The sequence below is a fragment of the Mercenaria mercenaria genome, chromosome 16 (genome assembly GCF_021730395.1).
Source record: "Mercenaria mercenaria strain notata chromosome 16, MADL_Memer_1, whole genome shotgun sequence".
Taxonomy (NCBI): Eukaryota; Metazoa; Mollusca; class Bivalvia; order Venerida; family Veneridae; genus Mercenaria; species Mercenaria mercenaria.
The window spans coordinates 10,098,278-10,122,284 of NC_069376.1; the positions used below are offsets into that span (position 1 = coordinate 10,098,278).

At 34.8% G+C, this 24,007-nt stretch overlaps 1 long non-coding RNA gene across 2 annotated transcripts in view; it reads right to left on the reverse strand.

The window, feature by feature from the left end:
• The window catches only part of LOC123543622 (uncharacterized), a 47,386-nt gene that overhangs the window by 10,062 nt on the left and 13,317 nt on the right, over window positions 1-24,007 (reverse strand). For both annotated transcript variants that reach the window (XR_008367690.1, XR_008367689.1), the window contains exons 4-10: window positions 23,361-23,483; window positions 19,218-19,358; window positions 18,728-18,865; window positions 10,542-10,690; window positions 8,271-8,406; window positions 7,651-7,785; window positions 5,810-5,902 (exon numbers count right to left, since the gene is read on the reverse strand). This is a non-coding gene — a long non-coding RNA (uncharacterized LOC123543622). The remainder of the gene's footprint in view (window positions 1-5,809; window positions 5,903-7,650; window positions 7,786-8,270; window positions 8,407-10,541; window positions 10,691-18,727; window positions 18,866-19,217; window positions 19,359-23,360; window positions 23,484-24,007) is intronic.

Genomic DNA, 24,007 nt, shown 5'->3' on the forward strand with positions numbered 1-24,007 from the left:
TGTTAACTAGCTTTTCCTTTGATTTGACCCGGTGACCTAGTTTTGACCTGACATGACCCAGATTCGAACTTGACCTAAAGATCATTAAGTTTAACATTCTGACTAAGTTTCATGAAGATATTGTCATAAACGTGGCCTCTAGAGTGTTAACAAGCTTTTCCTTTGATTTGACCTAGTGACCTAGTTTTTGACCCCACCTGACCCAGATTTAAACCTGACCATCAAGATTAACATTTTGACCAAGTTTCATAAAGATATAATCATAAATGTGGCCTCTACAGTGTAAACTAGCTTTGCCTTTGATTCGACCGGGTGACCTAGTTTTTGACCCTACATGACCCAGATTCAAACTGGATCTTGAGATCATTAAGTTTAACTTTCTGACTAAGTTTCATGAAGATACAGTCATAAATGTGGCCTCTACAGTGTTAACAAGCTTTTCCTTTGATTTGACCTGGTGACCTAGTTTTTGACCCCAGATGACCCAATATCTAACTCGTCCAAGATTTTATTGAGGGTAACATTCTGACCAAGTTTCATTAAGATTGGGCCAACATTGTGATCTCCAGTGTGTTAACAAGCTTTTCCTTTGATTTAACCTAGTGACCTAGTTTTTGACCCAACATGACCCAATATCGAACTCGTCCAAGATTTTATTGAGGGTAACATTCTGACCAAGTTTCATTAAGATTGGGCTAAATAAAATTGTGACCTCCAGAGTGTTAACAAGTTTTTCCTTTGATTTGACCTAGTGACCTAGTTTTTGACCACAGATGACCCAATATCGAACTCGTCCAAGATTTTATTGAGGGTAACATTCTGACCAAGTTTCATTAAGATTGGGCTAAAGTTGTGACCTCTAGAGCGTTAACAGTCAAATTGTTGACGACGATGGACGACTGACGACGGACACAGGGCGGTCACAAAAGCTCACCTTGAGCACTTTGTGCTCATGTGAGCTAAAAATTGGCACATCTGAGGAAACTGGAGCTGTCACTTGAGTGTTCAATGACTTTAATGGTGGATAAAGATATTGCACAATAGCTTTAGTCTGTGTCCAAAATAAAAAGTAACTAGAGCTATCACTAAAGGTGATGAATGTAACCCCCGCATGCACTGACACAGTACATTGCAATTTGACGCACACAAGATTGCATAATTATGTGGACTGTATGTATATAGACTGTATGTATACAGTATAGTAACAAAAAACAAAGTCCCATAACTATGCAGAATATTTATCTAAAAGAATGTAACATGCACCATGCACAACTAGGGTTGGTACTGATCACTTGTGTGAAGTTTCATTGAATTGTGTGCAAGGGTTTGGTAGATTAGGCATGCACAAGATTGCATATGCAGACTGTATGTACATTGTATGTTAACAAAAAACAAAGTCCCATAACTCTGCAATTTTTGTCGCTGAAAGAACCTAACATGCCCCATGCACAACTACTGTTGTTACTGATCACTAGTTTCATTAAATTGTGTCAAGGGGATGAGGAGAGATGGTGCGCACAAGATTGTGTCTATGTATATAGTATAGTAACAAAAAAACAAAGTCCCATAACTCTGCAAAAATTTTTTCTGAAAGAACCTAACATGCCCCATGCACAACTACTGTTGTTACTGATCACTTGTGTGAAGTTTCATTAAATTGTGTCAAGGGTTGAGGAGAGATGGTGCGCACACGATTGTGTCTATGTATATAGTATAGTAACAAAAAAACAAAGTCCCATAACTCTGCAAATTTTTTTTCTAAAAGAACCTAACATGCCCCATGCACAACTACTGTTGGTACTGATCATTTGTGTGAAGTTTCATTAAATTGTGTCAAGGGGATGAGGAGAGATGGTGCGCACAAGATTGTGTCTATGTATATAGTATAGTAACAAAAAAACAAAGTCCCATAACTCTGCAAAAATTTTTTCTGAAAGAACCTAACATGCCCCATGCACAACTACTGTTGTTACTGATCACTTGTGTGAAGTTTCATTAAATTGTGTCAAGGGTTGAGGAGAGATGGTGCGCACAAGATTGTGTCTATGTATATAGTATAGTAACAAAAAAACAAAGTCCCATAAATCTGCAAATTTTTTTTCTAAAAGAACCTAACATGCCCCATGCACAACTACTGTTGGTACTGATCATTTGTGTGAAGTTTCATTAAATTGTGTCAAGGGGATGAGGAGAGATGGTGCGCACAAGATTGTGTCTATGTATATAGTATAGTAACAAAAAAACAAAGTCCCATAACTCTGCAATTTTTTTTTCTGAAAGAACCTAACATGCCCCATGCACAACTACTGTTGGTACTGATAACTTGTGTGAAGTTTCATTAAATTCTGTCAAGGGGATAAGGAGAGATGGTGCACACAAGATTGCGTCTACGGACAGACGGACAGACAGACAGACAGACAACCTGAAAAAAACCAGTATACCCCCCTTACAAATTTGTTGTCGGGGGGTACAATAAGAGAGATAAAGATAAAGTGTGTAAAAACACTAAATAACTATAATTCTAGTGGGCATAATTTATAAAATTTTGGTGCAAGAATTATGCATCTTGTGTCATATGAATGTGGAACAAATACTTCAAGTCTGAATCAAATCCATCCAGTAACAACTGAGATATGGTGAAAATGCATAAAAATTTACCTTAAATTTCAAGTAAAAGGGGGCATAACTCATGAAAAATTGGTGCCAGAGTTATGGACCTTGTGTAATATGATGTGGGTGATGATGTGGGTGATGATGTGGAGCAACTATTTTAAATTTGAATAAAATCCATACAGTAATAATTGTGAAAATGCACAAAAAATTTAACTTGAAGTAAAAAGGAGGGAAAATTAATGAAATACTGGCATGAGAGTTATGGCCCTCAAGCTGAATGGCGTGGATGGTGGTATAGCTTTTAAAATTAAAAGTAAATCAATCAAGTAATTTCAGAGAGAATAGGTAATAGGGAAACTGTAAAGAAAAACTAGGCCTTTAACCAAAACTGGGACATAGAGACGCCAACGTTGGGGCAAGTAGGATAGCTCTCCATATACTTCGTCAAATGAAAATTTCTGAATAGATTTACTGCAAAAACTAGAGCTATCACTAAAGGTGATGAATGTACCCCCCCGCATGTGCTGACACAGTACATTGCAATTTGACGCACACAAGATTGCATAATTATGTGGACTGTATGTATATATAGACTGTATGTATACAGTATAGTAACAAAAAACAAAGTCCCATAACTATGCAGAATATTTATCTAAAAGAAGGTAACATGCACCATGCACAATTAGGGTTGGTACTGATCACTTGTGTGAAGTTTCATTAAATTGTGTGCAAGGGTTTGGTAGATTAGGTAGGCACAAAATTGCATATGCAGACTGTATGTACATAGTATGTTAACAAGAAACAAAGTCCCATAACTCTGCAATTTTTGTCGCTGAAAGAACCTAACATGCCCCATGCACAACTACTGTTGTTACTGATCACTTGTGTGAAGTTTCATTAAATTGTGTCAAGAGGATGAGGAGAGATGGTGCGCACAAGATTGTGTCTATGTATATAGTATAGTAACAAAAAAACAAAGTCCCATAACTCTGCAAATTTTTTTTCTAAAAGAACCTAACATGCCCCATGCACAACTACTGTTGGTACTGATCACTTGTGTGCTGTTTCATTAAATTGTGTCAAGGGGATGAGGAGAGATGGTGCGCACAAGATTGTGTCGTGTCTATGTATATAGTATAGTAACAAAAAAACAAAGTCCCATAACTCTGCAAATTTTTTTTCTAAAAGAACCTAACATGCCCCATGCACAACTACTGTTGGTACTGATCACTTGTGTGATGTTTCATTAAATTGTGTCAAGGGGATGAGGAGAGATGGTGCGCACAAGATTGTGTCTATGTATATAGTACAGCAACAAAAAAACAAAGTCCCATAACTCTGCAAATTTTTTTTCTAAAAGAACCTAACATGCCCCATGCACAACTACTGTTGGTACTGATCACTTGTGTGCTGTTTCATTAAATTGTGTCAAGGGGATGAGGAGAGATGGTGCGCACAAGATTGTGTCGTGTCTATGTATATAGTATAGTAACAAAAAAACAAAGTCCCATAACTCTGCAAATTTTTTTTCTAAAAGAACCTAACATGCCCCATGCACAACTACTGTTGGTACTGATCACTTGTGTGAAGTTTCATTAAATTCTGTCAAGGGGATAAGGCGAGATGGTGCGCACAAGATTGCGTCTACGGACAGACAGACAGACAGACGGACAGACAGACAGACAGACAACCTGAAACCAGTATAACCCCCCTTATAACTTTGTTGTCGTGGGGTACAATAAAACCAACTGAAAAATTGGAATATTCTACAAATTATTCTATTGTTACAACTGAAATACTTAGTAGCAAATTATTAATCATAATAGACTAGACTCACTCAAATATCAAAATCCTAGGTCTTGAACTTTCAGAAAAGAAGATCTTTATTTTTCTTCATATATAAGTCTATGTTAAACTTGGTACCCCCAGGGCAGGGCCTCTTTTCATCCTAGGGACATAATTTGAACAAATCTGGTAGAGAAATACTAGGAAATGCAACATACTTAATGCCAAAAGCCTAGCCCTTGCATTTTCAGGCAAGAAGATTTTAAAAGGTTTTTCCTATATCAGTCATCAGTCTATGTAAAAACCTGAGACCCCCCGGGGCATGGCCTCTTTTCACTCCAGGGGCATATAATTTTGGTAGAGAACCACAAGGCAATGCTACATACAAAATATCAAAGGCCTATGTCTTATGGTTTTAAACAAGAAGAACTTTAAAGTTTTTTCCAATATAGTCTATGTAAAACTTGTGATCCCCGGGGCTGAGCCTCTTTTCACTCCTGGGGCACAATTTCATAAATCTTGATAGAGGACCATAAGAAGAATATCCAGGGTAAAATGCAGTCCCTATTGCATACACAAGGTTTTTCTTTAATTTAACTGGGTGACAGTTTTTGACCACAGATGACCCACATTCCAACTTGACCTAGATTTCATCCAGACAAACATTCAGTTCAAATTTCATGTAGATTTGGTGTAAAATGCAGTCCCTATTGCAAACACAAGCTTTTTCTTTGATATGACTTAGTGACCTAGTTTTTCACCCAAGATGACCTGTATTCCAACTTGACCTAGATTTAAACGCAATCATTCTGACCAAAACTTAGCTTCTATTGTTTACACAAGGTTTTTTTATTTGACCTAGTGACCTAGTTTATCACCCATTTTCAAACTTGGCCTATATTTTATTGAGGCATTTATACCGACAAAATTTCATGACGATCAGTTGAAAAATACAGCCTTTATCACTTACAGAAGGTTTTTCTTTGATCTGACTTAGTGACCTAGTTTTTTGACCCAAAATGACCCATTATCAAACTTAGCCTATATTTCATCAGGGTTATCATTCTGACCAAAATTCATGAAGATCAATTGAAAAATACATTCTTTATCTCATACACAATGTTTTTCTTTGATTTGAGCTTGTGACCTAGTTTTTTTACCCTAGATGACCCATTTTCGAATCTGGCCTAGATTTTAACAAGGTATTCATTCTGACAAAATTTCATGAAGATCAGTTGAAAAATACAGCATCTATCGCATACACAAGCTAAATGTTGAGAGACAGTCTGACAACGAATGCTGGACATTGTGCGATCACAAAAACTCACCTGACCAATAGGTGAGCTAAAAATTATACATGCATATAAGGTTTATGTGTAATTTTATTATTGTTTTATATGAACTAATATACCTGTCACCAAGCCAGCTTATCCCCTTTGCACAACAGGTACATCTTTCTATCAGAAGGTTGCTGCATGGAATCTTGGAGAAGATGTTTAGCTGTCTGTAAGGCAAAACATCAAGGTTAAGTTTACTCCCTAGATCATGTGAAGAAGTTATCAGTTACTTGTAGAAAACAACAAAAATTTGTAGCCCTGGCTTAGGGACATTTTTCACAAAACATATTGCATGCAATCACGATGTCTTCTTCTATACTATAGATGTAAGTAAATCAAAACTACATATCAGAAAATTCACACAGATGTTATGTAGTTTGAAAAAGTCTGGAAATCTAAAATTTGTGAATGCTTTCAAATGCCTATATATGCATTGTAATGGTTTACTGTCTTTTATCCTTAAATAAAAAAGGAATTAATTAAAATAAAATGAAATATTTTGTCATATTAAAAGGAGGCAATTAATAAACAAGTGAAATACATGACATTTATATGGTACTAAACAGTATATCAATACAAATTATCTTACTTTCATTTTTAAATTACTGGGAAAACTGATATAAATACATATGTATTGTACTTTATCATAAAAAAAGGGAAGTAATTTCATGTACAAACAGAAAAAAGAAATTAACTGGGGTGCCGGTGACCTCAAATTTGTATATGTATATGCCTTGTAATGGTGAATATTTATACCAACACCACTGCATCAAAAAGTTACTGAGCAAACAAAAATTACCAAAAATCCAAATAGGTGACACTGACCTTGCATTAGATGTCTGAGTCTTACATGCAACAAAATAATTTGTTTTTGTGGTTGTTTAAGTCAAGTTAACATCTAACTGTGACCTTGACCGTTGAAACTGGGGCCTGGTCTTGCACATGACACATTGACTCTTAATGAGGAATATTTGTGCTAAGTGATTTTAAAATTCCTTGACAAATGGCAGAGCAATGGATAGGACAAGAAGCAAGACCATGTTAACCTTTGACCTCTATGTGTGAACTTGACCTTGGAGCTAGAAGCCTGGATCTTGCATATGATATATCAACGATATGATAGGGAAAATTTGTACTAAATAACTTTAAAATTCCTTTATAAATGGCAGAGCTATGGACTGGACAAGAAAAAGACCAAGTTAACCTTTGACCTCTATCTGTGACACTGAACTTTGAGCTAGGGGTGTTGGTCTACAGAGTGACACATCAACTTATTAAATGGAACATTTGTGCCAGGTAATTTGAAAATCCCCTATGGATGACTGGACTAGAAACATGCAATGAGAACACTGAACCTCTAAGTGTGACCTTGCCCTTGGTGCTTGGGGTCTGAGTCTTGCACATGACTCATTGCCCCATTACGGTGAAAATTTATGCCAATCAATTTAAAAATCCCTAGAAGAATGGCAGTTATGGATCGGACATGAATCAGACACTATTTACTTTTTACCTCTTCTTAATCTTAAAAGCTACATGTACATGTTGGTGTTTGGTTATCCATATAATTCATAAAACAGGATCAATCACACAGCACTTCAAAGCAATATTCCTGTAAAAAAAATATCAAAACTTCAACCTGAAAATTCATTTAATTGAGGGCATGACTGAGGAAAGACTGATACAAAATTTATGGTCTTAGTTTCATATGATGCAAGTGTTATGAGGAATAACTATTTTCAGTGAATAAAACCATCAAGTAATAACACAGACGAAGTAGAAGTGCAGGAAACTTTTAGCATTCAAACTGACGATGTGAAAGCCGGTGCCAGAGAGACAAGAATAACTCTCTGTATACTTTGTACAGTCAAACCTATAATATTGATTTGTTTACATAATTTTTTCAGCAGGAACATACCATATCCTTACATATTCTGTACCCTTTTCCTGTAAACTATTCCTTCAACTCCATACATGTGAGACACAAATCTGTGCAACAAATGTGAACTTCTTGTTGCGTTTTTGGAAAACTGCCCTACCTCAATGTATTTCTCTACAAAAGAAGAATATTTCCTCACATGATGTACATAAAAGATAATTCCTTTTTTAATGCAAAGCATATATTAAGACATATCTCAGTGTTATATCAGAATTGTGCATTGTAGCAACTGTTTCCATGTGTGATGTGATGTTGTGTTAAAACATTGAATGTTCAAAAAGTTGCTTTCCCAGTTTTCAATTTTGTTCTGTCTGTGACTGACAGCAGAGCTGGACCAAGTGAAACAAGTGATGAAAGACTTAGTGATAATAAAGAAATCCCTGCTGTTAAGGTGAAATTACACAAAACTAGACAGACATAATGTCCATTCACAATGAACAAAATCTTAAATTGTGTATCACAGCTGAGCTTTCTCGCAAAAAAAACAAACAACAGCCCTGATCTATATATAAACAACAGTCCTGATCTATATAAAGAATGATTCTAATGTACATCACTGCCTGCTGAATGTTCCAAACTGGCTAAATTTCTGCAAATACCTTAATAAATTTCAACCGGAGAATCTACAACTGGTTCTCAAATTTTTTCCAGTGACTAATATCAATTGATGTGACCCTTCTTGTGATAGAACCAGTATCTTCCTATGTGATTGGAAAGCCTGCGGCCAAACCACATCTGAAATATGAATCAGGCTAGTCATAATATCTCAGATTGAAAACTTATTCAGTTTAAATGACTGCATGTATATGCAAAATATATTTCAAAACAATCTGACTGCAAAGAAAGTGTGAAATGTAGAAAAGTGTCCCTCTAAGCAACTTTTCTATGAACATTTATATCACAATCTCCTTTCCCCATACTGAAACTGTCATAATGTAATATAAAACCTAACAAGAGCTGTCACAGGAGACAGCGCGCTCGACTATTTCGACGCTGGATAGTGAAACTGGGCACATCTGAGAAAACTAGAGCTGTCACTGGAGTGTTTTAATGACTCCAATTGTGGATGAAGATATTGCACAATAGCCTGAGTCTATGTCAAAAATATCAACTTAAAGTAATAAGAGAGGTAAAGATAAAATGTATCAAAACACTATATAAGTATATCCTAAGCAAAAAGGGGCATAATTCATTAAATATTGGTGCCAGAGTTATGCAGCTTGTGTCATATAGTGTGGGTGATGATGTTGAACAACTATTTTAAGTTTGAATCAAATCCATTCAGTAATAACAGAGACAGAGTGAAAGTGCATCAAAACTTTAACCTAAAATTTTAAGTAAAAAGGGGAATGATTAATGAAAATTGGTGCCAGAGTTATGCACCTTGCGTCATATGGTGTGGGTGATGATGTTGAACAACTATTTTAAGTTTGAATCAATCCATTCAGTAATAACAGAGACAGAGTGAAAGTGCATCAAAACTTAACCTAAAATTCTAAGTAAAAAGGGAAATAATTCATGAAAAATTGGTCCCAGAGTTATGCACCTTGTGTCATATGATAAGGGTAATGATGTTGAACAATTGTTTACGTTTGAATCAGATCCATTCATTAACAGAGATAGAGTGAAAGGGCATAAAACTTTAACCTGAAATTCTAAGTAAAAAGGGGAATAATTCTTGAAAAATTGTGCCAGAGTTATGCATCTTGTGTCATATGATGTGGGTGATGATGCTGAACAACTGTTTCAAGTTTGAATCAAATCCATTCAGTAATAACAGAGACAGAGTGAAAGTGCACCAAAACTTTAACCTGAAATTCTAAGTAAAAAGGGGAATAATTCTTGAAAAATTGTGCCAGAGTTATGCATCTTGTGTCATATGATGTGGGTGATGATGCTGAACAACTGTTTCAAGTTTGAATCAAATCCATTCAGTAATAACAGAGACAGAGTGAAAGTGCGCCAAAACTTTAACCTGAAATTCTAAGTAAAAAGGGGGAATAATTCATGAAAAAATGGTGCCAGAGTTATGCACCTTGTGTCATATGATGTGGGTGATGATGTTGAACAACTATTTTAAGTTTGAATCAAATCCATTCAGTAATAACAGAGATAGAGTGAAAGTGCATCAAAACTTTAACCTGAAAATCTAAGTGAAAAGGGGGAATAATTCATAAAATATTGGCGCCAGAGTTATGGCCCTTATGTCAGATGATGTGGATGATGATGAGGTATAAGTATTTCAAGTTTGAATCAAATCCATCAAGTAATTACAAAGATAAGTTGAAAAAAGAGAAAGTGCACCAAAACTTTAACCAAGGTGGGGACGCGGAAAGACGCCGACGCCGACGCCAGGGCGAGTAGGATAGCTCTCCTTATACTTCGTATAGTCGAGCTAAAAATCAAGTCTTATGTATGTAAAATGTGTCATAACAAACACTTTGAATAACAAAAGTATCAATTACAATTTCTGTTCAAATTGCTTTACTGACTTCCAGATCTGAAGCAATGTTAACTGTTTTCAGGTGAAATTTAGTACAGTAAGCTGTATTCCAAGTGGGAATTATTAGGTCAGATCGTAGCTAAAATTGGCTGCAATCTGACCTAATAATTCTCACTTGGAATACAGCTTACTGTACCAATTATTAGGAACAAAATCCTGTCCAATTTCAAAGTAACAGATTACTAATGTAATCTCACTACCACACATGCTTCAGAATGTAGTCATTATAGTAAAACTGGCTGAAATAATGTTATTCCATATAATTCTAATTTCTACCTGTCTTTCAATTGCTGTTGCAATTTAAACAAAGTCTATTAAATTTTACAGTATCATGGAAAAGTACCTGACTTTTATTAAAAGTATTTACAATGGAATTATTTTCCCATTCACAACACCAAACAAATGTCTTCGGTCAAATCTGAGAAGTTGTAGACTTATATATACAGAGGCGGCCAATCCCGGTCTATGCGAAAAACTTTATATTGTCAAAGCACTCTCATTTCAGGTTTTTGGGTACTGAAAATATAAGAAATCCAACAGAATAAGTAAACATACAATTCAGGACCTCAAATATGAAGATTTATGCTCAATTAAGCATTTAAGGAAACCAATATTCAAGTCTAGTGTGTGAAAATCTGCCTGTTTTCCTTCAAAATCAATTAAAATATGCCAATTTCAGGCCTGATCTGTTCAAGTCCTTGAACTGATTATGATTACACATATTTCACTATTCAGACTGTGTGTACTGTGTAAATTCAAGTATCCAAAAGAGCAATTTAATGTAAACAAGAATAGAAATTTCAGAAGAGAAGATTTTGAATTAAAGTTCTTCACACAGTCACATATAGAAAACTAACAAATTAATGTGGTTTGAAGGAATTTGATACAGGATCACCCACAGAAAATTGTAGTGAAATCATTTTCTAATCAAACAAGTACTTTTCACAGCTTTACAATTTTCCATATAGGGAAAACTTGCCCCATCAATGGCATTCTTATTCTTAACAAAAACAAGGAGTTTTGCAGCCAAATTATTTTGAAATCGAGCTGGAAGTTTAGGAGAAGATAATTATGTTTATTTAAAGCCATAGAGAGAAAACTAGCCATGACCCCAGGTAGCCATGTTCTTTTTGAAAAATCAGGAATTTGAAGAGTGTCAGCCAACAACTAAAAAAGGAGAAAATTTTAATCATTTTAGGTACAGCCTTTATTAGAAACTAGCCACACCTCCTAGCAGTCATGAGATTTAATGAAACAAAATTACTTGTAAGTATTTGGTGAATGGCTTTACAAGGAACATTGCTTTGAAATTATTTTCAAGTCAAGCCAGATGTTTCAAACCTGAAGATTTTCAAAAGTTTCTATACATCAATACTGGGAAAACTAACCTACACCCTTCCCCACTCCACACTAGCCTGCCCCTCCACCACTCCACACCCTTTTTTTTAATGCAAAATAATGATCTGAAGGAATTTGGGAAATGGTAACGTAAGGAAAACTTCTGTGTAATTATTTTAAAACTGGACAAGCAGTTTCAGAAAAGATCTTCCAAAGTTTTCTATATAACTATACTAGGAACATTAGCCTGGACCTATGTGTTTTTTTTTTGTTTGTTTGTCGTTTTTTTTCCGTATAGATCACCCAAGGAAAATTTCTTGGATAGTATTTTAAAATGTTTTCTGTGAAGAATATTATAACGTTTCTCCTTTTAGTTGCCATTGCAACAAGAATTCTGCTACTCAGTATAATGATAGTCTTGAAATCTGAAATAAGACCTCCAAAGCAAAGAAATAATCCTGTGATGTTTGGTTGAAACTGGCATAATGGTTAAAAGGAGATAGAGAAATTTTGGATGATATATGGATAAAAGACCACCAATGATCCTATAAGCTCACAATGAGCACTTGTGCTCAGTTGAACTGAAAATGACTTTAAACTAATGAAGAACTAGAGCAGTCACAGGACATAGCACCCTCGACTATTTCGATGCTGGATAGTAAAACTGGATAGGGAAACTGGATAGTAAAACTGGATACTGAAACTGGCCGCATCTGAGGAAGCTGGAGCTGTTTAATGACTCCAAAAAGAACAAGCAAATTCGATGAATTGGTATCCCCTGCCGAAAGGGTTTGTGGTGAGGAATGGCAAAAAATATGTTCGGCAAAAAGTTAATGATGTTAATGAGAAGCAAATAATTTCATTAGTCAAAATCAATTTAACAGAAAACAAATGTTTAATTAAAGTGTACATATTAAATGTATGATACTTTGATCCAGACTAAAGAATTTATTTTGAATGGGATATGCTTACTGTAATTAGCTTAGCTTTTAAAATTAAATGCAGTTATTGAAATGTGCGCTTGAAGTTTAACTGGAACGAAATATTGTCTTTGAGTGGTTTGGCACCAGATGTTGCTGTTTAACATGTACATTTGAACTTAAAAGAACAGATGTCCTTAAGAGAACAAAATCAAGTAAAATATCTTGAACATGGCTAAGGGCAAGGTTTGTGCAGTCACAACTTAACATGTTGAAGGTTTGAACATTTAAAAAAAAAAGGAATGGAAATATATATATGTATATATATATATATATATATATATATATACATATATGTATATATTTATTTTTTAAGGGGGTGGGGGGTGGGGGAACAGGTGAGGAAACAAAATTTCGCATGTTGATTATAAATATTGATGGAAAATTAAAAATTAAAATTAAAAAATAAAAAACAAGAGCTGTCAGTAAGACAGCCAAGCTCGACTATTCGAAATATTGTCCCAGAAGCAGGAAAATATTACCCAAAAAGGTTAAATATCAAAAGAGTTTTAAGTTCAAAAGGGGGAATAATTTGACCAAAATGCATATCAGTTATGGGACTTGCTGCTATCAACTAGTTTTATAACCCCGAAGGCACATGTGAAGTTTCAATTCAATATCTGCATTAGTTTTGGAGATAGAAACTTGCATGTAAAACTTTAACCAGAATTTTCAAAGTCCAAAAGGGGGCATAATTTGCCCAAAATACATGCCAGAGTTATGGGACTTGATCCAGTGAGGTTAGTACTTGATCTAGAAAAAGAAAAAATAAGTTTCAAATCTATATGCCTTTTAGTAATAGCTGTATGTACTTGCACGCAAAACTTTAACCAGAATTTGCTAAGTCCAAAAGGAGAATTTGCTAAGTCCAAAAGGGGACATAATTTGGCCAAAATGAAGGTCAGGGTTATGGGACTTGCTGCTATCAACTAGTTTTATAACCCCGAACACACATGTGAAGTTTCAAATCAATATCTGCATTAGTTTTGGAGATAATAACTTGCATGTAAAACTTTTACCAAAATTTTCTAAGTCTAAAAGGGGGCATAATTTGCTAAAAAAAACATGTCAGAGTTATGGGACTTGACCCAGTTAGGTTAGTACTTGATCTAGAAAAGAAAAAATAAGTTTCAAATCTATATGCCTTTTAGTAATAGCTGTATGTACTTGCACGCAAAACTTTAACCAGAATTTGCTAAGTCCAAAAGGAGAATTTGCTTAGTCCAAAAGGGGACATAATTTGGCCAAAATGAAGGTCAGGGTTATGGGACTTGCTGCTATCAATTAGTTTTATAACCCCGAACACACATGTGAAGTTTCAAATCAATATCTGCATTAGTTTTGGAGATAGTAACTTGCATGTAAAACTTTAACCAAAATTTTCTAAGTCTAAAAGGGGGCATAATTTGCTCAAAAAACATGTCAGAGTTATGGGACTTGACCCAGTGAGGTTGGTAATTGATCTAGAAAAGAAAAAATAAGTTTCAAATCTATATGCCTTTTAGAAATAGCTGTATGTACTTGCACGCAAAACTTTAACCAGAATTTTCTAAGTCCAAAAGGGGGCATAATTTGGCCAAAATGAAGGTCAGAGTTATGGGACTTGCTGCTATCAACTAGATTTATAACCCCGAAGGCACATGTGAAGTTTCAAATCAATATCTGCATTAGTTTTGGAGATAGTAACTTGCATGTAAAACTTTAACCAAAATTTTCTAAGTCTAAAAGGGGGCATAATTTGCTCAAAATACATGTCAGAGTTATGGGTCTTGACCCAGTGAGGTTGGTAATTGATCTAGTAAAAGAAAAAATAAGTTTCAAATCTATATGCCTTTTAGAAATAGCTGTATGTACTTGCACGCAAAACTTTAACCAGAATTTTCTAAGTCCAAAAGGGGGTATAATTTGGCCAAAATGAAAGTCAGTGTTATGGGACTTGCTGCTATCAACTAGTTTTATAACCCCGAAGACACATGTGAAGTTTCAAATCAATATCTGCATTAGTTTTGGAGTTAGTAACTTGCATGTAAAACTTTAACCAAAATGTTCTAAGTCCAAAAGGGGGCATAATTTGCTCAAAATACATGTCAGAGTTATGGGACTTGACCCAGAGAGGTTGGTAATTGACCTAGAAAAAGAAAAAATAAGTTTCAAAGCTATATGCCTTTAATTGATGGATGTATGTACTTGCATGCGAAAACTTAACCAAGGTGTGACGCCGACGCCAGGGTGAGTAGAATAGCTAGACTATTCTTTGAATAGTCGAGCTAAAAATGGGTGAAGTGGGGGAAGGGGTGGGGGGTAGAGGGCAGAGTATGCATGATCAGTGGTGGGTGGAGGTGGGGGAATGGTACAACTTGCATCATGTTGATAAATATTCATGGAAGGTTAAAAAAAAAAGTAAAATAAGGAATGAAAAAAAAAAATTATTTTTTTTGGGGGGGGGGGGGGGGGGGGGGGGGGGGGGGGGGGGGTGTGACCAAGGCAAGTGGGTTACCAGGTGCGGGTGCGCAACTTCACATGTTTACAATTAATGTTCATAGAAAAGAATGAAAGAAATTTAATGAAATTCCGCCTAATGGTAAGTTTGTTATGTACAAATATGCGGATTTTTAGACAATTAAAGGGCAATAACTCTGAAGTTACAAAAGAAATCCCTACGAAATTGTTTGTGCACAACCACATTATAGTGCTCAAAATTCTGTATAAGTTTCATAGTTCAAGGTCGAATATATCAAAGTTATGTTGCAGAAACTGCCATATCTATAGATCTATAGTACCATATATACAGTCGACATTGTATTAAGAGACCACCCAAGGGACTGCTAAGAAGTGGTCTCTTAATGGAATGGTCTCTTAATGAATTTCAGTCAGATGAACAGAAAAGTTATTTTAACTGTTAATGTAACTGTATTTATTATGAACATACACATGTATGATTTGAAAATCTGTTTTAACATCGTGAACACTTTTCCAAGTCCACAAATCGTGAAAATTATGGCTAGATTGTTTGCCAGTTCGACTGATACAAAGGTAAATTGCATTCAGTCACGTGCAAAACGTACTCGCTAATTACGCAGATGAAGAAATGCCCGGTAAAATTTTGGTACCCGGTCGCTTAATAGATACTTTTGTCGAATATTTTATCTGTCGGGACTACATTAATGTGGTTGCTGGTCGTTTAATAAAAAAGTTGTTTAATGGAATGAATTTATGTACTGAAAACGTTTGGGAGAGATTTTGACCGGTCGTTTAATACAAAAATCGCTTAATAGAGGTGGTCGCAAGTACGATGTCAACTGTAGTTAACACTAGAAACTTATAAGGGCCATAACTCTGGTGTTACTAGGGCAATCTGACTGAAACTTGATGGGCCCCATAACCTCATAGTGGTAAACATGTATATGAAGTTTGTTTTTAAAAAATCTAAAATAAGGAATGATTTTCTTTTTTTTTTAGGGGGGTTGGGAGGGGGAGGGGTGTGGTCAAGGTAAGGGGTTGACCAGGTGTGGGTACACAACTTCACATGTTTACAATAAATGTTCATGGAAAAGAATGAAAGAAATTTAATGAAACTCTACCAAATGGTAAGTCTGTTATGTACAAATATGTGGATTTTATAAAATTAAAGGGCAATAACTCTTAATTTACAAATAAATGCGAACAAAATTGTGTGTACACAACCATATTATGGTGATCTAAATATGTTTAAGTTTCATAGTTCTAGGTCAAATATATCAAAAGTTATGATGCAGAAATTGCCATATTTATAGTACCCTATATAGCTAACAGCTTGTGACGTCTGGATAATTTAAATGTTAAGACTTCTAACTGATATAGGTGTTGATTGCTGTCAAAACTTGTTAATATTTTAAATACTTGTAATTTTATTACCATGTACGCTTTCTTGAATTTGATTGGTTTATACTGTTAATTACAGTCACAATAAGGGTCATTTTAATTGGTCAGTTATTATATGGTGAGAAAAATATATTTTCAAGACAGCAGATTTTTGAGGAGAATAGATTTGGATTTCCAAGTAGAAACATCGTGGTTTTCCACTAGAACACTAGAATTGTTAAACCTTTTTTCTAATTGTTATATAATACGGATCACCGTGTGAAAATTGTTATTTGTTGACTACGTGATAACATACCGTCATAAGAGTTTCGGCATTACAATACCATGCATATACGGGACTAGTCCGTAGCCCGTATATCAAAAAGTACAGTTTCGTATATGCCCCGTATATGACAAAAGTACGGGATCCGTATACTTAGTATATCATGCGTATACGGAAAAAATCCAAAGCCCGTATATTAGAAAATACAAGTCCGTATATGCCCCGTATATTAGATGCAATCACAGTCCGTATATGACAAAAATACGGGATCCGTATACTACGTATATGATGCGTATACGGAAAAAATCCGAAGCCCGTATATTAGAAAATACAAGTCCGTATATGCCCCGTATATTAGATGCAATCACAGTCCGTATATGACAAAAATACGGGATCCGTATACTACGTATATTCGGAATATACAGGCTCGTATACGTGTTCCGTATATTCTAAAATACGGAAAGTATACAGGAAAAAAGTCTCAAAACCCTTCGAATACATGAAAATGAAACTTATGTTAAAGCAGGACACGAAGAAACACCATTTCTAGGTGTTTTTTTTTAAGTTCGTATATTGCATATATACGGGAAATATACATTTATGTATATTCGGCGTATACGGGATCCCGTATATGCATGACAAATATACGGACTTCCCGTATACTAGATGTTCCGAATACGGGATCGTATATTAGGTCCGTATATTTGTAATATACATCCCGTATACTCCCGTATTTTCGAAATATATGGGACCGTACACTCCCGTATATTGACCCTTTTTTCGCAGTGCAGTAGAAACTTCTAAGGGCCATAACTCTGGTGTTTTTAGGGCAATCTGACTGAAACTTGACGGGCCGCAAGAACTCATAGTGGTGAACATGTATATGAAGATTTATATAAATATTCCCAACCATTTCCTAGAAATGGCTCCGGACGGACGGACAACGCCAAAACCCTCCGACTTTCACCGGGGGATAATAAAGATATTGGACGTGTCAAAAGTATTAAGTAATAAGAGAGGTAAAGATAAAGTGTATCAAAACATTACATACATATAGTTCTAAGCAAAAAGGGGGATAATTCATGAAATACTGGTGCAAGAGTGATTTCTGCACCTTGTGTCATATTATGTGGGAGATGACTGGAATAACAACTTCAAGTTTGAATCAAATCCTTTTAGTAATAACTGAGATATAGTGAAAATGCATCAAAATTAACCTGAAATTTTATGTAAAAGAGGCATATTTCATGATATATTGGTACATATGTATCAGAGACATGGACCTTGTGTCATATAAATTGGGTGATAAGGACAATTAGGTGGAACAATGACTTTAAGTTTGAATCATATCCATTTCTAAATAAGTGAGATGGAGAAATTGCATCAAAACTTTAACCTAAAATTCAAGGTAAAGGGGAAGATAATTCATGAAATACTGGTACCAGAATTCTGGACTTTATGTCAAATGATGTGTGTGAAAAGGTGGAACAACTACATACAGGTTGAATCAAATCAATTCAGAAATATCCGAGACAGAGTGAAAGAGCATCAAAACTTTGAATCTGAAATTCTAAATAAAAAGGGGGATAATTCATGAAATATTGTGGCAAGAGTTATGACCCTTGCATAATATGATGTGAGTGATGATGTTGAATAACTATTTTAAGTTTGAATCAAATCCATTTAGTAATACCTGAGACAGAATGAAAGTGCATCAAAAATCTAACCTGAAGTTCTAAGTAAAAGGGGGCATAATTCAGGAAATATTGGTACCAGAGTTATTGACCTTGTGTCATATGATATGGGTGATATGGTAGAATAACTATTTTAAATTTGAATCAAATCTATTCCGTAATATCTGAGATAGAGTGAAAGCTCATCAAAATGTTCTAAGTAAAAGGGGGATAATTCATGAAATATTGGTGTGAGAGTTATGGCCCTTGTGACGTGCGTGGTGATGAGCACCATTTAAAGATTGAAACAAATCCATCAAGTAATTATAGAGATAAAGAGAAAGTGCATGAAAACTTTAACCTAAGTGCATATACAGGACGCCAATGCCGGGTCGAGTAGGACAGCTCTCTACACATTGTATAGTCAACTAAAACTTACCTAAAGTCTTTTGCAATCTGTCTTGTGTGAAAATTCTGCCAAAATTATGTGAGAAACTAAGCATCCACTGCAATTTTTTCAACTGGACAGACACATAATAGTCTGACAGACTGGTACACATATAACTGTCCTACAGACCTGTAGAAATAATATTATACGGTATGGTAGTGTTTAATTGGTATGAAAATATAATGCTTCATTTACTGTAATTATGGAAGCATCAATCAATTCTTAAAATACCAGTGTAGTCGTACTCAATCAAAAACTAGAAACCTTATAAGATTCTGTAGTGAAAATTTCTATGAAAGCAAGGGTATTTCAGTATGTATTTTTTTAATTAAGTTAGCTCCCTTCAATTGTAAAATCTGTTTTATAGAAGATTGGACATTTGTTGCTGCTTTTTAAAGTATTGGTATCTGTTCAGCTCTCATGTAACTCTAAATGCAGTTTTTAAGTGGTAAATTATTCTTAACAAAAATTATCTGGTTACTTATTAGATATTTCTATGACTGCCATGAAATCCAAATTTCCACCATGGTTCCCTCATACATCATATAGAACAAAGATCTGCATCTCTTCTTCAATTCTGAACTAATTGTCTGTAGCCATTCTGCTTAACTGTTACTTCACACTACAAAAGAAGAGACACCTTTCAGAGTGTTTAGAAAGAAATATATTATGAGAAGCAATTTTACAATTTAATGATAATCATCTAAAACTCCTAACTTGTAACTTGAAACTATAAAAAGTTTCCTTTAAAATTTATGAAATTTCATGCAATGATATTCGTAAGTGAATCTATGTCAAGGGGCCTCCGTGGCTGAGTGGTTAAGGTTGCTGACTTTAAATCACTTGCCCCTCATCGATGCGGGTTCGAGCCTCACTCGGGGCATTGAATTCTTCATGACAGGAAGCCATCCAGCTGGCTTACGGAAGGTCGGTGGTCCTACCCAGGTGCCTGCTCGTGATGACATAATGCATGAAGGGGCACTTGGGATACTCCTCCACCATCAAAGCTAGAAAGTCTCCATATGACCTAAACTTGTGTCGGTGCGCATTAAACCCAACCAAAAAAAAAACAAAAACAAACAAATAAAAAGAATTTATGTCAGTAAGTAAAAGGTTTAGACTAAACAAGAAAAAACAATACCTAAAATAACTGCCGTTCAAAATTTATGTCACTTTAGATTTTCCTTGAAATTAATTTCCCATTATTTTGGGTATCTGAATAATTACAAAATCAATGCATGTAATGCAAATTTGTTGAACAGAAAGAAAAAATGAATATATTTACGGATACTCTTAAATTATTTTTACCCTGCTAAATTTTTATCATGCACTTGTCAATCTTTCAATTTGGACAGTACCATTAACTGTCAAAAGGGGTGTTTACTAAACAGATACTGGCTGAATGGCGAACAGAGCAGATCTTGATCAGACTGCAAGGATGGCGTAGGCTGATCATGATCTACACTGGTCGCAAAGGCAGAATCAATTGTGTCCATTATTGTAAGGGTTAAGGGACCAATGATAGAAAGAGGAAGAACAGAACAGAAAATAGCTGGTATGAATCAAATCTCGGCCATCAAATATTTCAAAACAGGCTGCTGGTGAAGTATATCATTACACCTGAACAAAAACCTAAAACCTTGATTTGTTTCTTAAAGGTGGATAATCAGATTTTGGCCATGTAACGGATTTGTTCGAAACTTTAGCATCTGATCATTTACACTCGATTTATGTTCACTTAACACTTAATACAAATTAGATTTTCACTGGAGGTATTTTTAAAATTTCATTTTCCTATCCTGGTTGCCCAACCAAGATAGAGTTATTTTATCATAAGTATAAATTTGATAAACATACTTTGCCTTAGGAAATGTATAAATACTGTGAAATCATTTTTATTCGCGTAGGACGAATTTTCGTGTATTTCGCGCTAGAACCGAAGTGCGAATTAAAGACCGCGCTATTATTATTTTTAACTTTATTTTTCATTTCTAAAATAGAAAATGCGTGAATTAAAGCCCGCGCGAAACAGTCCTTTTTCACATTTGCGCGAAATTTCATGCCAGCGAATTTAAATGATTTCACAGTAATAGACATATTGTAATATATTTGTAAAAAATATTTGCATTAAAAATTATGTATTTAGATGGAATTCATTAGAAACGCAAGTTTGAAAAATTATTATTACTTCCCTTTGCCTATCTTGGTTGCACAAACCAAGATATATAGGAAATAAATGAATTCAGAAGCTACACACAGCTTTAAAACTTGCATTTTGGTTCAGATTATTCAATAGTTGATATGTCTATCAAATGCAAATGTAAAACTAGACACTGTATTGAAATAAAAAGAAATACCCAGCTTTTTATATACTTTCATATTAAAGGGGAGTAATTACAAAATTTTATAAAAATAATAAAATATACATTCCAAATAGGAATCTAACTCTATGTAATCGGTCTTTTTGTTCCTTAAATAATTCTCTACCAGAATATACAAAAAGTAAAAAATGTCATTAAATGTTGATTAAATGTGATTGACCACCTTTAACTGTTTTAGTAAAAACTTATGTGGAAACAAACCACATGTAATTTACCAAAATAGAATTAAGCAAGGGCATTTGTGTGTTGTTTTTTTTCAAATTGAGTTACCTCCCTTCAACTGTAAAGTTAAAAACAATCTGCCTTAAGGTATTAGGTCACTAACAGTAATGTTTACAAAATGGCCTTTGCTTGGTATATGCTGAAAGGTAACCGTGTTTTGCACTATTTTGCAAATTTTAAACAACTTTTACCGTGCCGTTTTTAAATTTTTTTGAATAACTTATGGTATCTCCTCAAGCTCAAGTAGAGACAAATTTCAAAGTGAGAGCCGCTATCCAAAAACTTTGCAGAGAACTCATTTTACCATTAATTTCAATAGAAGAAACATCAAACTATTGGTAAACAATCATTAAACATAATATAAAATTGTCAATATCATTTTTTCAATGGTGCCTCAAGTAAACGGATTTAATGAGACAGAATTCATACTTCAACATTGAAAAAATAAGGTCGAATGATGTGTTTCTGTTTTGAATTTTGCTTACTCCATTTAAAAACTAGAGCTATCACTAAAGGTGATGAATGTACCCCCGCATGCACTGACACAGTACATTGCAATTTGATGCACACAAGATTGCATAATTATGTGGACTGTATGTATATAGACTGTATGTATACAGTATAGTAACAAAAAACAAAGTCCCATAACTATGCAGAATATTTATCTAAAAGAATGTAACATGCACCATGCACAACTAGGGTTGGTACTGATCACTTGTGTGAAGTTTCATTAAATTGTGTGCAAGGGTTTGGTAGATTAGGCACGCACAAGATTGCATATGCAGACTGTATGTACATAGTATGTTAACAAGAAACAAAGTCCCATAACTCTGCAATTTTTGTCGCTGAAAGAACCTAACATGCCCCATGCACAACTACTGTTGTTACTGATCACTTGTGTGAAGTTTCATTAAATTGTGTCAAGAGGATGAGGAGAGATGGTGCGCACAAGATTGTGTCTATGTATATAGTATAGTAACAAAAAAACAAAGTCCCATAACTCTGCAAATTTTTTTTCTGAAAGAACCTAACATGCCCCATGCACAACTACTGTTGTTACTGATCACTTGTGTGAAGTTTCATTAAATTGTGTCAAGGGGATGAGGAGAGATGGTGCGCACAAGATTGTGTCTATGTATATAGTATAGTAACAAAAAAACAAAGTCCCATAACTCTGCATTTTTTTTTCTAAAAGAACCTAACATGTCCCATGCACAACTACTGTTGGTACTGATCACTTGTGTGAAGTTTCATTAAATTGTGTCAAGGGGATGAGGAGAGATGGTGCGCACAAGATTGTGTCTATGTATATAGTATAGTAACAAAAAAACAAAGTCCCATAACTCTGCACTTTTTTTTTCTAAAAGAACCTAACATGCCCCATGCACAACTACTGTTGGTACTGATCACTTGTGTGAAGTTTCATTAAATTCTGTCAAGGGGATAAGGTGAGATGGTACGCACAAGATTGCGTCTACGGACAGACGGACAGACAGACAGACAGACAGACGGACAGACAGACAACCTGAAACCAGTATACCCGCCCTTACAACTTTGTTGTCGGGGGGTACAATAACCTTAGGGAAGACGTAAAACCTACCTAAATTTCTTCAATATATAATCTAAGTGTGAAAGCAAAACAGAGAACTTTCACCATGCGTAACTCAATATTTTTAAAGATTTGTAACTCTACCCCTTCTGTTTAAGTAGTATATTCACTTTGAACACCAAGAAATCGCTTATAAGATTCATCATTTTTCCATTTTTGTACAAAACATCAATAATAAGTCTTTAAAGAAGTAAAAACTTACTAGTAAAAAAGAAAAATAAGGGGGCAAAAATGGTCCCAGAAGGGCTTGAACCTACGCCCCCCTAAGAATTGCAGTAAAAGTAGGTTTATGGTAGGAATTGAATACTCTTCAAAAAGGAGGTTCTCTATTAGTGATCTAATACCTTAAAAAGTGCAGTTGGATTTACAGGAAAATAATTCTAAAATACAAATTTATGGTGTGTTTACTTACTAAATCATTTCATGTCTGCGACCCACAATGTTTCCCATATACACCATGCTGAACAAAGACATGCATCTCTTCATTTCTAAATTTCATGGTCTGTAGCTATTCTGCTTTTCTGTAACTTTACACCTACAAAAAGTAGAATTTTTTGAAAATGTTTTGTAAATTTATCCATCAAAGTTCTAAACATGCACATTCAAAACGTTATTTTACAAATTTAATGAAAATCATCAACACTTCAGTTAGACAGACTGTCAGACATTCCATAACATACATAAAAGATTATAATAAGCACTATACTGTAAAACACCTTTTATTCGCGAGAATTTAATGTTTGCTAATATTCGCGAGGTTAAGTACTCGCGAATTCAAAGTGACCACGAAAAATAGCTTTACCTGTTCGTGTTTATCCGAAATTCGCTGATGTCCGAAATAGTGTCTGAACGATAAATGTTCGCACTTACGAAATCCACTTATTGTGATTTTGCGTGATTCCACCATGGTTCGACAAGTACGGTTAAATGACTATATTATATACAAAATATACATGTATACAGCAAAGTATAATCTTTATTATTTGATAGTAAACATTTATCCAATTCATGACATATCGATCAGCACAAGGGAAGAAACTAACGGTGTTACTGTACATG